Source organism: Pinus tabuliformis, chromosome 6 (genome assembly GCF_031772625.1).
Source record: "Pinus tabuliformis cultivar Carrire ecotype Pingquan chromosome 6, CPIR1, whole genome shotgun sequence".
Lineage (NCBI taxonomy): Eukaryota > Viridiplantae > Streptophyta > Pinopsida > Pinales > Pinaceae > Pinus > Pinus tabuliformis.
The window spans coordinates 1,617,631,985-1,617,647,136 of NC_142292.1; the positions used below are offsets into that span (position 1 = coordinate 1,617,631,985).

The window sequence follows — 15,152 nt, forward strand, 5'->3', positions numbered from 1 at the left end:
GGGGACGAGCTATTGCAGCCATGGTGTATTGTTCCGGGGAGCTCCTTATTCCGGTTCCAATTCGAATTGTCACCCACGCGCCGCAATGCATAATTTTCAATCGACACAGATAATTCGCATTGCATTATGGACTGTTGCGAGAAGGAACGGATGCGCTGATACAACACAGTTTCTAAGATTGTCGCTGGTGCTGGAGTTCTCTGTTTTATCATTAGAAAGGTCAGGGAACCGCAGATTTTCGGAGGCCAAATCCCCATGGGCTACGAGAAGAGCCTCTCAGAGGAGAAAATAGAGGAGCTAAAGGAGATCTTTGCGAGGTTCGATCTTGACTCAGACGGAAGCCTGACGCAATTAGAGGTGGGGGCTTTCTGAGGACTAAAGCCCAGCGGTGAACAGATAGATGCCCTAATCAAGCGCGTGGATACAAACAACAATGGGCTGATAGAGTTCCCGGAACTGGTGAGCCTGATCGCCCCCGGTGTAACGGCAGAGGTCTCGAATAACCAGGAGCAACTGATGGAGCTGTTCCACTCCTTTGACAGGGATGGTAATGGCTACATTACGGCGGTGGAGCTCGCGCAGTCCATGGCCAAGATGGGCCATGCCCTGTCTTTCCGAGAGCTCACTGAGATGATTGCCGAGGCTGATACGGATGGGGATGGAAGAATAAGCTTTGCAGAATTCACCGCTGCCATCACTTCTGCTTCGGTCGATTATCTCAAAGAATCTTTGATGTAAATAAAAATAGGGTTCGTGTTTCTGTTTGTCTGCGGATGCGTTTTATAAATTGTAATTATTGTGTTATCTGGCGAGAAATATGTTTTGGCTTACCATTCTTTTGTGGATTTCTATGGGCTGGGGTTTAACTTAATTTTGGGCCAGGACCGAATTCTAGCCCATTGTTAAATTACTTTCAGAGATTGCTCTGCTACAATAGGTAGGCCTAGGGACAAACAACTGATGACTTATTCTCTATCGATGTTAAGTTGCCCGCTGGCTTTAGACCAGGGCCTGAATATGAGATATTTGGGGGCTGTATGATTTTTTATATGTTATGTTTTCAATGTCTCATTTTGAATGAAGTGCGAAGTGTCAGTGTTTCATTGGTGTATTATGGGTAAATCTAAAATAAAAATCAGAACATGTGTTGATTGTTGATATTATACCACGAATCCTCAAAGGGTGTTTCAATCCTGCTTCGGTTTTCTTGAAAAACCCCAATAATTGTGTGGCTTTTGTTAAAAAAGAAATGTGCGATTTAAAAATGGGAGGTTTTTACAAAAATAAATCTATTCTCTTAGATTATTTTCAGGTTAACGGAACCCTAGATGATTTTCAAATTCAGAAATGTAGATGATTCTCAGATTCAGGAATGTAAAAAATATATGTACTGGGAAATATTCCATTTTGTTGTTAAATCAAATGCTTCTATGGGTTTTTTTAAGGGCTCATATACAGAACTGACAGCGGGAAAATTAAAACTAGAAATAATAATTGAGTTTTGAATCATTGTGACAAACGAAACATCAGATCAGCTCACAGGATATATCCAAGGTTGCAATGAACTGAGATGATGAGCTTTGAATCGTTATAACTAAATGACAACCAAATCTAAGCTGTAGCCGCAGACAAAACATCACATTAGCTCACAGAATATATCTAAGGTTGCAGTGAACTATAACAAGAACATCACATCAGCTCACAGAATAGGCTGCAGTGAACTATAACAAGAACATCACATCAGCTCACAGAATATATCCAAGGCTGCAATGAACTATAGCTTTGCATTCTGAAATGACCCAACCTCTCGGTTAGGAAGCTGTAGCCACAGGCAAAACATCACATCAGCTCACAGAATATATCCAAGTCTGCAGCAAACTCGAATAGGTTTGCATTCTGAAATGACGCAACCTCTCAGTTAAGTTAGAGCCAACTAAGATTAACAAGGGGCTTATTATAGAATGAGCTGTGAGGGCTTATTACAGGATGAGTTGTGTAAGAGATGTGGGGGAAATAGTTTCTACTGGTTGGATAGTTGGATAGATAATTTGTATTGCAGTCTATGTTGTAAGTAGCATAGGATAAAAAGTTAAAAGAGTTAATTCCCTGATTCGTAACAAAACAAAAAACAACCAACGAAACAATAAGGAAAAAAACAATAAACAAAAACAAGAAGGAAAATTGAACAAACAATAACGTAGGAAAAACTGAAAACAAGAAGCAGAACAATAAGAAAAAGTGATAACCGGTTCTCGTGGTAGTTGATTTGATTTTAGGATGACACACAGTAGTTGCTTTTAAGCTGTCATTTTAAGAAGTTTAATGTGTGCTTTATAATGATTCAACAAGCTTTAGTGTACTCGAGATTTTTCTCCACCATGAAAGGAGTGACCCAGTATATTATTGCTGCCTCACTAATACTTTCATTATGCACTATTTTAAGCATTGGATTCTATTTTCATGTTCCCGATTGTTTAAATTTATATTTTTAACAAGATGCTGTTGGTTGTGAACTTCAAAGGGCTCCACCTAACGAGCTACTTAAGGCACACGAGTATAAAGTGTCTGAAGGCATTGGCTTATTTTCAGAGTGATGGTTTACAAGATTAGTGTCATTTGCCACATGCAGCAAACACAGAGAAAAACAACAAATGCCATGAAGCCATGATCAACTAAGCAAGATGTTCAAAACTAAAGAAGCGATTGATCTGTTTGTAACTTGGTGAACATATTTGAACACTTTTTGAAACCTTGACAAAGCTATCTAAATTACGGAACATTTTTTAACGAACCGTGATGGATACCTGGACTTGAAAGTCATCAATCCAAACATCTATGTTAAACAGGTTGGGAGGTTTACCAAGTGAAAAGTAAATAGCAATGATGGATATCTGGAGTGGAAATTCATCAATACAAAAATCTATTTCAAACAGACTGGGAGGTTTACCAAGTGAAAAGTAAATAATACAAGTGGAGAAGATGGCTAGTCCTGTAAAGGTATTTGCCTCATCCTTATCCTTCTTTGGCTTAGATTCTCTACATCCTAATCTTAGGAAGCATCATTTGGCTCAGATTCTTTACGTATCCTTATCTTAGGAAGCTGATGCGTAGTCTACTCCTGTAAAGGCATTTGCCTTATTCTGATGTGTAGTCTACTCCTGTAAAGGCATTTGCCTCGTTCTTTGGCTCAGATTCTCTACGTATCCTAATCTTAGGAAGCTGATGCGTAGTCTACTCCTGTAAAGGCATTTGCCTTATTCTTTTCCTTCTTTGGTTCAGATTCTCTAGGTATCCTAATCTTAGGAGGCTTATAATTAAGGTCCTTGAAAAGGTGTGCAGGAGGGGTAGAGAGGCATATACTTTTAAGGTTGTTGAAAGTAGGGGCAGAGAGGCTTATACTTTTAAGATTTCCTAGGAAGGAAGAATGCGTAGTTGAGGAGCTCACTAAGGCAAGCTTTTTCGCTAAGACTGCATAGTTCATGAGAGAGAGAGTGGCCATGAGATTCCATAGTTGCACAACCTAGGAAGGAAGAATGCGTAGTTGAGGAGCTCACTAAGGCAAGATTTCTCGCTAAGACTGCATAGTTCATGAGAGAGAGAGAGGCCATGAGATTCCATAGTTGCACAACTTAGGAAGGCATGGAGACAACTTGTTGCATCCTACTGCACAATGCACAGAAACAAACTGCATGGAGGGAAAAATTGCACATCTGTGGAGGTAAGGAGACTAGGATTGAGAATTGTGACTGCACAATGCGTAGTGCTTGGAGGCAAGAACTGTGTATTACACAGTTCCAAGAGGAAAGACAAGCTTCTTGTGGCCTGAAACTGCATAGTCCGCAGTTATGGGATGTAGTTTGGGACGAGGCTGACCAAAGAAGGATCAGTTGTAGAAAATAACTAATTGTCGGACTAGAGAGTAGAGAGATGGGACTAGAACATGACTTGAACATAATCACACACTTATAAATGATCAACCACTAGACAAGAAATCATTTACTACCCACAATCAACATGTCCTCATCGAAAAAATAGTAGTACAACACTTACCTCCAAGTGTGACACTTAAGATACAATTTGTGACGATGGTGATGACATTAGTGCGACAGTGCCCAAAACTTTGGGAATGTGTCTAATGCATGTATTTATGATAGATAAAACATAATAGTGCAAGAGAATGAATCAAAACTGCCCTTCAAGAATGTACAAATGACTCCCTTTGATCGGATGCGACACTTCCCTAACCAAAAGAGGACATTTGCGACAATAAGGAAAACATGAAAGAGACACTTGCAAAATCCAAGGAAAGTGAAAGCGACACATGCTATAGAGAAAAATACACAAAATCACCACTTGTATAAGTGAAAGCAAGCATAAATGACAGCCACAAAAGTGAAAACGACATTAATGAACACCAAAGCGCATAAAAGCGACAATTGAGAAAACTCGCCTGAGAGATGATACAATCACAACCAACAATGGTGAAAATGTCAATCTTGGGATTGTGCATTGACTGTAAATAAGGACTACGCAGTCTTTGTCTCGAGGAATTGCACAATCATTGTACTTAGAGACTGCACAAGAAAAACCTCTTGGGATTGCGTAGTCATCAACCACAGAGAGCTACACAATGACTCTTTTATGCCTTTGTACAACCACTATCAGCTAGGATTGCACAAGTTTTGACTCTATGATATACACATAAAATGATAGGCTTTCTTTTGAGAAAAGTATTTGTGAATACATCGAAAGCTAGGAATGTGTAAGCAAGTGACTCTGACAGTTAAGGAACACTGACCGACCATGAAGTGACTATGAGAAATTGAGGAACAACAAATCATAGGATCACAAGTAGGCTCTAAAATTTAAGTGCAAGTAATATTTTGGAGGGTATTTGTCACATCGACAACACTTGGTGACACACTAATAGAACTCTAGATTCTTTGTTTAGGTCTTATCTTTAAGTGCAGGGTATTAATATTTCAAGAAGTATTGATTCACCACGTGGATTTCCCTGACTTTACCACTTATCCTGATTAAAGATATAGTTCCTTCTATTCCTTTCTCAACTTCAAACACATCTACATAAGACTAGTCACACCTCAACTATTTCAATAGGGGAGAAGGATAATAAGTATATCGATGTTTTTAAGCACATTCCCTGGAGTTCCTCCGCTACCAGCAAGCTTGGACAGTACCCCAGCGTAGTCACCTAGGGGAGACACAAGCATCGCTCCACTGCCAGCAAGCCTGGATAGTACTCCAGTGTTGAGAAATCTAGGGGCATCTAGATTAGGCGTTTTCTCTTAATTTGATAACTGCTTGAGATGTATTTTTTTATTAACTTGATTATCTTATTCTTTCACTTGATTATTATTAATGTTCTCTATCATTAAAAAACTACCAAACAATGAATATCAATGAGACAAGAGGACATAAAATGTAGGTTGTAAGCCATGGAAAAAACCTCTCCTCTTGAGAGGAAAACCCACAAGAACTCTTCTCCTCTTATAGAAATTCAAATGAAGAATTCCAAGACCTAAGACCCTTGTCAAAGACCCCTCCAAGACTATTTCAAGCCTCCTTTTATGATATTGATATTCACAAAGTCAACCTTAGTCAAATTTCTTCCAATCTGCTACAACTTCTCAAAATTTAGACATGTAATTTCATAATTTCAAACCCATAATTTCTTCACTGCAATTTTTGGCTACTATAGACACCTTAGCTCTTGTATGTGTGAGAAAATATGGCGATTTATTCACTCATTCTCTTTCTCTTGAATTGGTTCTTCTTTCTTGATAACTAGGCTTGCAAAGAAGACCTTTTGGTGCCCCAACTCATCTTATTTCTGCAATTCAGTCTTGACTTCATTCCTTTCCTTCTACTAGTCCTCCTCTTCTTCACTCTTTTAATTATCCTTCTCTTCCTTGATCAAACTTGTTGTGAGTTTATTTGTATATCCTTCAAGTTAAGTCAATGTATACTATATATAGGCTTATCTTCTAGGTCGAATACCCTTACATGAAGTTGACTTTTCTTCTTATGAAGTCCGATTTGTTGCTGCTTGTTTAACAAGGTTTCGGAGGGGTTTTTATGACACTTTTGACTATACAATTTTTTTCTTTAACTTGATACAATAAGCCCAAAAGGGTCTTCCATATATGACAATGACTCAATTGAATTGTTGACTCAATGACAAGCCCTAGAAGCACTTAATGGGTTCTTGAACTATATATAAAGTAACCTTGAGCATGAAACCCATGCTATAATATAATAGTAATAAAATTTATTATTTATCTCTTTTCATGAAATACATAAACATATGATTACATTAGTCATTATCAATACTGAACCTAGTTACACATTTCAACACTCCCTCTTAACTAGGGGGTATTCATAATCCATACAAGATACTTAGACATTCTCATACTGAAGAATTGTCATAAGAAGAGCCAAATTGGTAAGTCATATCATAAGCTATTATTTCATCTTATCCCATTGCATATTATCATATCAACCAACATTGTCACATAGAAAGGCCTTGACTAACAATTATATCTCTCCACAAGATCATGATAGAACAATGTTGATGAGACCAATGATTTATAGACACCTTAATCATTGTATCTCAAGGCACATACCCCATCCAGATGTTCACAACGTATGTCCTTCTAGGACCATTCCTATCTTGGATTAACATATCCTCAAGGAATTTTCTCTTCGACTGCTCTTTCCTATTGGATGCCCTACCATATCCTCAAAGAGTATCAAAATTCAGATGCTTACAAAATCCTCCATTCTTTCTTCATAACATGAAGACAAGAATGATGTGTATATCTCTCCCTCTCAACTATGGAGGATATACTCATTCCTATAAAAGGAATATTCCCAAGATCCCTCTTAGCTGAGGACTTGTTACCAACAATAAATATATTCTCTTTGGTGGAGATAATGGTACTATCAACTGCTTGTAGGGCTCCTCTTTCTGCATCATTTCATGAACTTCAACTTCTTTATTATGGAGCCTTCTTTCTTCTAGAACTTCTTCGTAGGGCATCGACCATCATCTTAATAAATTTCCTTTCAATGAATCATAGTGTTGAACAAATAGTCATTCCATCCATCTCTTCATCGAAAAGTGATCTTATAGTTCACATCTCGATTTCCTTCATACAACTGCCTCTACCAAGTCATGTTTCTTTTAGGATCTTTCATCCATTCCCATGAGTACTAGTTGTAGGTGACATTTAAAAATCTCTTTTGGTAGCCCCGTTCTAATCCAACTAGATGAAAAAATGACCAGTAAATCAAAGTTACCTTTTTATGATGACATTTCTTCATGACATCAAAATCCTACACATGTATGAATCCATCTCCAAAACATACATTACTAAGGTTCTTTTTTTCTAGCACACATATCAGGGTTTTCATACCCTCTTCATGGATATGTCATAGTTAATCCTTCTAGTAAATATTAGATGTTGATTCCTTATATTATCTCATATAATCATCTTCCCACAAACTCTTCTTTCATTTTCTTCACATATTTCTTTCCTTGGGTTCTTATTTACATGGTTCTTTCAATTTAGGAACCATGATAGTCAACCACCTCAATTTCTTCATGAGGTCATATTATGTTGATTTCATCGTTTCAATATGTAGAAGAGTTCAATGAACATTGTCTACTAGCCTTCATGCATCTTTCTAATGGAAGAGATTTTTCTTCTTCAATCATGCTCATGAGATAAAGTATTCAACCATTCTTTCTACAACTATATAATGGCATGACCTTTTCTATCAAATATATACATGCCTCTTCCTTCTTTTGGTCATCTATACTTCCTTCTAGCAACTTCATTTCCTTGCTTGAAGATGAAAGTACTTCAAACAACTCAACAATTGGTTAGCATACCTTACCAGTGCATCACACACAAGGTGGAATGTGGACTATCTTCGAGGAACTTACTTTTTCTAAGTAGAGGTGAACCTTCTTATAAATATTCCAGTGGAGGATCTTGATGATCGTCATTATGTAAATGCTTCTTTCTAATAATGATGATGCATGATGACCTCCTTATCTTCTATATTGCTAGATGAATTTGTCCAACCATATATACTTCCACTTTTGTTATCCTTATATGATTCCAATGAAGATATCATGAACCTCTTTCTTTCTATCATGATGACTGCTTCAACCATGCTTCTATGATGATGTCATCTTAATATTTTCTATAATACATCCTATCATACTTATGATGCTTTCTATCATGATTACCATCTTCTATAACTAAAAATATCTAAGTGAAGGAGGTTATCTTCGTCATAGTAGAGATATTTCACTTCCTCCTTCTTTGATTTATTCTTTTTTTATTCTTCCACTTCTTCAGTAACAGGACATTCATTCATTTCCTTTATCTTCTTGTTGTCCTTATCAAGTTTAGGACAATCCATTTTGAAATGCCCATATTCATTACATTCATAACATTGGATCTTTGACATGTCAATCTTCTTCCTTTTCCAAAGATCAATTTTTCCAAACATCCCTTTCTTTCTAGCCATATTTGCATATGCTTGAGTTTGTTCACTTGATCCAACATTGCTTGTTTCCTTCAACCTAGTTTCCTCAATATTACATAATGACCAAAGTTCACTGAGTGGAGTGGCTTCCTTCTTTCCATAGATACTTGATACAAAGTTACCACATTCATCAGGTAGTGCATTGAGCACAACAATGGTCATTTCTTTACTGGACATTATTTCCCCTAGCTTTTGTATTTAATATCTTATTTGAGATACCCTCATAATGTATGAGGCTAAAAATTCTTCCTTTCATACCTTCATCTTGTATATTTCAATTCTTAGTGATATACCTTCTCCTACAGTGATTACAGAAAAAAATTCTAGCAACTTTTCATAGATTTCTTTTGATGTCTCCATCTTTGCTACATAATGGATGAGTGAGTCCTTGATTAATGCTATGAGGATTATTTGAGCCCTTATCTCTCCTTTCATAAAATTTGATAATGAATGATATTTCTCTTGAGATGGTTTGATGATTGAAACCTTGACATATTTAATAAATTCATTCTCTATGAGGATCAAATCTATCATCTTCTTCCATGCAAGGAAATTTGATGACCCAACTGGTTTGTTGCTTTCCTTGTAGAATGAAGTCATGTTGATAGTAGATTCAGACAAAAATATAAATAAACTTACTTGTTAAGTGAAGATGCTCCTTGATTATGATATCTTAAACTTTATGCCTTCTTGATAATGATTTCTTCCTTCAAAAGATAATGTTTCTTCTTCAATGGATATTCCCTTCTTTAGAGATGAGATTCTTTCTTCAATGTGAGGGAGATGGCCTTGATTCCTTTGATGATGAATGTGAGAGCTTCCAAAGAATGCTTCAAGTGTAGAGTCATTCTTTGAATGAGGTGGGGTCTTTGAGGTCTTCTTCTTCTTCAAAGTATTGTTGCTTCTAGATGGTATGATCCTTGTGATGAGATGGATAGTCCTTTTCAGGTTCCTTAGCTCCTTCCTTTAAGATGATGTGTGAATTAGGTCTTCTTGATGATATCCTTGTGCTCGGCCCTTATGTATCCTTATTTAATTAATGATCTTCAAGCTGCCTCTTCTTGCCTTGTCACCTTAGCTCTGATTTCATGTTGAGAAATCTAGGGGTAGCTAGATTAGGTGATTTCTCTTGATTTGATAATTGCTTGTGATGTATTTTTTTCTTAGCTGAATTAGCTTCTTATTTTACTTGATTATTATTAATTTTCTCTATCATCAAACAACTACCAAACAATGAATATAAATGTGATAAGAGGACACAAAATGTAGGTTGTAAGCCAAGGCCAAAACTTCTCCTCTTGAGAGGAAAACCCATAAGAACTCTTCTCTTCTTGTAGAACTTCAAATGAAGAATTCCAAGACCTAAGACCCTTGTCAAAGACCCCTCCAAGACCAAGTAAAACCTCCTTTGATGAAATTTATCTTCACAAAATCAACCTTATTCAAATTGATTCCAAACGACTTGCAATTTCACAATTTCGGACCTGTAATTTCTTGACTGCAATTTTTGGCTACTACAGAAACCCTAGCTCTTGCATATGTGGGAAAAGATGTTGATTTCTTCCCTCTTTCTCCTTTTATTTAATTGGTTATTACTTCTTGGTAACTCAACTTACAAAGTAGACCTTTTGGTGCCCTAACTCAACTTCTTTATGCAATTTGGTCTTACTATAGTAAAGTTTCCCTAATATTTGTACATGTGAGGAGATGAGAGCCCAAAAACAACATTCAAAGTCTTTTTTCCTTTCCTTCTTCTAGTCCTCCTCTTCTTCGCTCTTTTAAGTCTCTTTCTCTTTCGTGATCAAACTTAACGTGAGTTAATTGGATATCCTTCAAGTTAGGTCAATGTCTCTTATATATAGGTTTCTCTTCTAGGTCGAATACCCTTACATGAAGCTGACTTGTCATCTTATGAAGGTCGACTGGTTGCTGCTTGTTTGACAAGGTATTGGAGGGTCTTTATGACACTTTTGACTATACAAAAATTTTCTTTGACTTGATACAATAAGCCCAAAAGGGTATTCCATACATGAAAATGACTCAATTGACTTGTTGACTCAATGACAAGCCTTAGAAGAACTCAATGGGTGTTTGACCTATAAATAAAATAACCTTGATTATGAAACCCATGCTATAGAATACTAATAATATTTTTTTTTCCTTTTTCTTTTCATCGAATATATAAAAATATGATTACATTAGCATAAGGAAAATGACAGCTTAAAAGGAGTAGACTACACATCAGAATAAGGCAAATGCCTTTACAGGAGTAGACTACGCATTAGCTTCCTAAGATTAGGATACGTAAAGAATCTGAGCCAAATGATGCTTCCTAAGATTAGGATGTAGAGAATCTGAGCCAAATGATGCTTCCTAAGATTAGTATACGTAGAGAATCTGAGCCAAAGAAGGAGAAGGATGAGGCAAATACCTTTACAGGAGTAGCCATCTTCTCCACTTGTATTATTTACTTTTCACTTGGTAAACCTCCCAGTCTGTTTGAAATAGATTTTTGTATTGATGAATTTCCACTCGAGATATCCATCATTGCTATTTACTTTTCACTTGGTAAACCTCCCAACCTGTTTAACATAGATGTTTGGATTGATGACTTTCAAGTCCAGGTATCCATCACGGTTCGTTAAAAAATGTTCCGTAATTTAGATAGCTTTGTCAAGGTTTCAAAAAGTGTTCAAATACGTTCACCAAGTTACAAACAGATCAATCGCTTCTTTAGTTTTGAACATCTTGCTTAGTTGATCATGGCTTCATGGCATTTGTTGTTTTTCTCTGTGTTTGCTGCATGTGGCAAATGACACTAATCTTGTAAACCATCACTCTGAAAATAAGCCAATGCCTTCAGACACTTTATACTCGTGTGCCTTAAGTAGCTCGTTAGGTGGAGCCCTTTGAAGTTCACAACCAACAGCGTCTTGTTAAAAATATAAATTTAAACAATCGGGAACATGAAAATAGAATCCAATGCTTAAAATAGTGCATAATGAAAGTATTAGTGAGGCAGCAATAATATACTGGGTCACTCCTTTCATGGTGGAGAAAAATCTCGAGTACACTAAAGCTTGTTGAATCATTATAAAGCACACATTAAACTTCTTAAAATGACAGCTTAAAAGCAACTACTGTGTGTCATCCTAAAATCAAATCAACTACCACGAGAACCGGTTATCACTTTTTCTTATTGTTCTGCTTCTTGTTTTCAGTTTTTCCTACGTTATTGTTTGTTCAATTTTCCTTCTTGTTTTTGTTTATTGTTTTTTTCCTTATTGTTTCGTTGGTTGTTTTTTGTTTTGTTACGAATCAGGGAATTAACTCTTTTAACTTTTTATCCTATGCTACTTACAACATAGACTGCAATACAAATTATCTATCCAACTATCCAACCAGTAGAAACTATTTCCCCCACATCTCTTACACAACTCATTCTGTAATAAGCCCCTTGTTAATCTTAGTTGGCTCTAAGTTAACCGAGAGGTTGCGTCATTTCAGAATGCAAACCTATTCGAGTTTGTTGCAGACTTGGATATATTCTGTGAGCTGATGTGATGTTTTTCCTGTGGCTACAGCTTCCTAACCGAGAGGTTGGGTCATTTCAAAATGCAAATCTATAGCTCATTGCAGCCTTGGATATATTATGTGAGCTGATGTGATGTTCTTGTTATAGTTCACTGTAGCCTATTCTGTGAGCTGATGTGATGTTCTTGTTATAGTTCACTGCAACCTTAGATATATTCTGTGAGCTGATGTGATGTTTTGTCTGCGGCTACAGCTTAGATTTGGTTGTCACTTAGTTATAACGATTCAAAGCTCATCATCTCAGTTCATTGCAGCCTTGGATATATCCTGTGAGCTGATCTGATGTTTCGTTTGTCACAATGATTCAAAACTCAATTATTATTTCTAGTTTTAATTTTCCCGCTGTCAGTTCTGTATATGAGCCCTTAAAACAACCCATAGAAGCATTTGATTTTACAACAAAATGGAATATTTCCAAGTACATATATGTTTACATTCCTGAATCTGAAAATCATCTACATTCCTGATTTTGAAAATCATCTAGGGTTCCATTAACCTGAAAATAATCTAAGAGAATAGATTTATTTTTGTAAAAACCTCCCAATTTTTAAATCGCACATTTCTTTTTAACAAAAGCCACACAATTATTGGGGTTTTTCAAGAAAACCGAAGCAGGATTGAAACACCCTTTGAGGATTCGTGGTATAATATCAGCAATCAACACATGTTCTGATTTCTATTTTAGATTTACCCATAATACACCAATGAAACACTGACACTTCGCACTTCATTCAAAATGAGACATTGACAACATAACATATAAAAAATCATACAGCCCCCAAATATCTCATATTCGGGCCCTGGTCTAAAGCCAGCGGGCAACTTAACATCGATAGAGAATATGTCATCGGTTGTTTGTCCCTAGGCCTACCTATTGTAGCACAGCAATCTCTGAAAGTAATTTAACAATGGGCCAGAATTCGATCCTCGCCCAAAATTAAGTTAAACCCCAGCGCATAGAAATCCACAAAAGAATGGTAAGCCAAAACATATTTCTTGCCAGATAACACAATAATTACAATTTGTAAAACGCATCCGCAGACAAACAGAAACACGAACCCTATTTTTATTTACATCAAAGATGCTTTGACATAATCGACCGAACCAGAAGTGACGGCAGCGGTGAATTATGCAAAGCTTTTTCTTCCATCCCCATCCGTATCAGCCTCGGCAATCATCTCAGTGAGCTCTCGGAAAGACAGGGCATGGCCCATCTTGGCCGTGGACAGCGCGAGCTCCGCCGCCGTAATGTAGCCATTACCATCCCTGTCAAAGGAGCGGAACAGCTCCATCAGCTGCTCCTGGTTATTCGAGACCTCTGCCATTACACCGGGGGCGATCAGGCTCGCCAGTTCCGGGAACTCTATCAGCCCATTGTTGTTTGTATCCACGCGCTTGATTAGGGCATCTATCTGTTCGCCGCTGGGCTTCAGTCCTCAGAAAGCCCCCCAGCTCTAATTGCGTCAGGCTTCCGTCTGAGTCAAGATCGAACCTCGCAAAAATCTCCTTTAGCTCCTCTATTTTCTCCTTTGAGAGGCTCTTCTCGCAGCCCATGGGGATTTGGCCTCCGAAAATCTGCGGTTCCCCGACCTTTCTAATGATAAAACAGAGAACTCCAGCACCAGCGACAATCTTAGCAACTGTGTTATATTAGCGCATCCGTTCCTTCCCGCAACAGTCCATAACGCAATGCGAATTATCTGTGTCGATTGAAAATTATGCATTGCAGCGCGCGGGTGACAATTCGAATTGGAACCGGAATAAGGAGCTCCCCGGAACAATACACCGCGGCTGCAATAGCTCGTCCCCGATCGGAGTAGTCTGTTAGGGGATGTCAGGCCCCATTCCCTGCGATCCGAATCCGATTTTTTGTCAAGCCCTGGCAGGGAATATCAGGATTGCCAGGGGAGGGTGGCGGAGAAGCGGAGGAGGGTGGCGGAGCAAGGGGAGGGTGGCGGAGGGCGGAGACATTCCCGACGGCTGGAGCCGGACGATTTTCCGGCCGGTGACGGAAAACGGGCCATTCTACCGCCTAGGTATACTACTCCTTTTAAAAAATTAATTTTTATTTTATTAAGTAATTTGAAATTTGAAATTCTTAATATTAAAAAAAATTATAAATTTTAATTAATTAAAAATAATTTATAATTATATTTAATTTTTCATGTACATTAAAAAAATTAAAAAATAAAATATAAATTAATTTTTTATACAATTTTAAAATAATTGAATTAAAAAATTGGATGTATAAATATAATATGAGCTAATAACCTCAATGTATATGTATTCAGGCTTCTGTGGTCCATAATGAATTAAGCAAAGTTTTTCGATAAAAATCATATAAGAGAAATTTTTTGTCGAAGAGTGTGGTTCATCATCAGGGCCAGATGAAGAGGTAGACGTGGTTCATCATGAGGACCAGATGAACAAGTAGACCATGACAAAGGTTTAAATAGAGAGTAATGTAGAGACATAATTTCAATTAACCGCCATATTTAAACAATAATATTTAAATTATGATATTAATTTATTAATAAAACAATTTATTAATTATTATTTTTAATATATTAATAAATTAATATCATAATTTAAATATTATTGTTCAAATCTAGTCGTTAATTGAAATTATGTCTCTACATTGCTCTCTATTTAAGCTTTTCCATGGTCTATCTCTTCATCTGATCCCGATGATGAACCACACTCGTTGGTTCGAAACACGTGGGCCAAAAATTGCTCTTATGTGATTTCTACTGGAAGACTTTGCTTGAACTTTATAAAAATGAAATTCATATAAAGTAACTACATCAAATGAAATAAAACAATATGAAATATTTTTATCATATATATAAATGTTTTTTATATTTTAAAATAAATATTTATGAATTTTGGTTTACTTTAAGTAAATAGATATAGACAAATTGTTAATACATTTTTTGAAAAATTATCAACTTTTTAAATTAACCCAATAATGATAATTT

General features: G+C 36.7%; 2 pseudogenes; one reads left to right on the forward strand and one right to left on the reverse strand.

The window, feature by feature from the left end:
- The first annotated feature begins 255 nt into the window (after positions 1–255).
- LOC149265096 (putative calcium-binding protein CML16) lies at positions 256–738 on the forward strand (annotated as a pseudogene).
- Positions 739–13,244: 12,506 nt separating this feature from the next.
- Positions 13,245–13,797, reverse strand: LOC149265097 (putative calcium-binding protein CML16; annotated as a pseudogene).
- Positions 13,798–15,152: the final 1,355 nt, after the last annotated feature.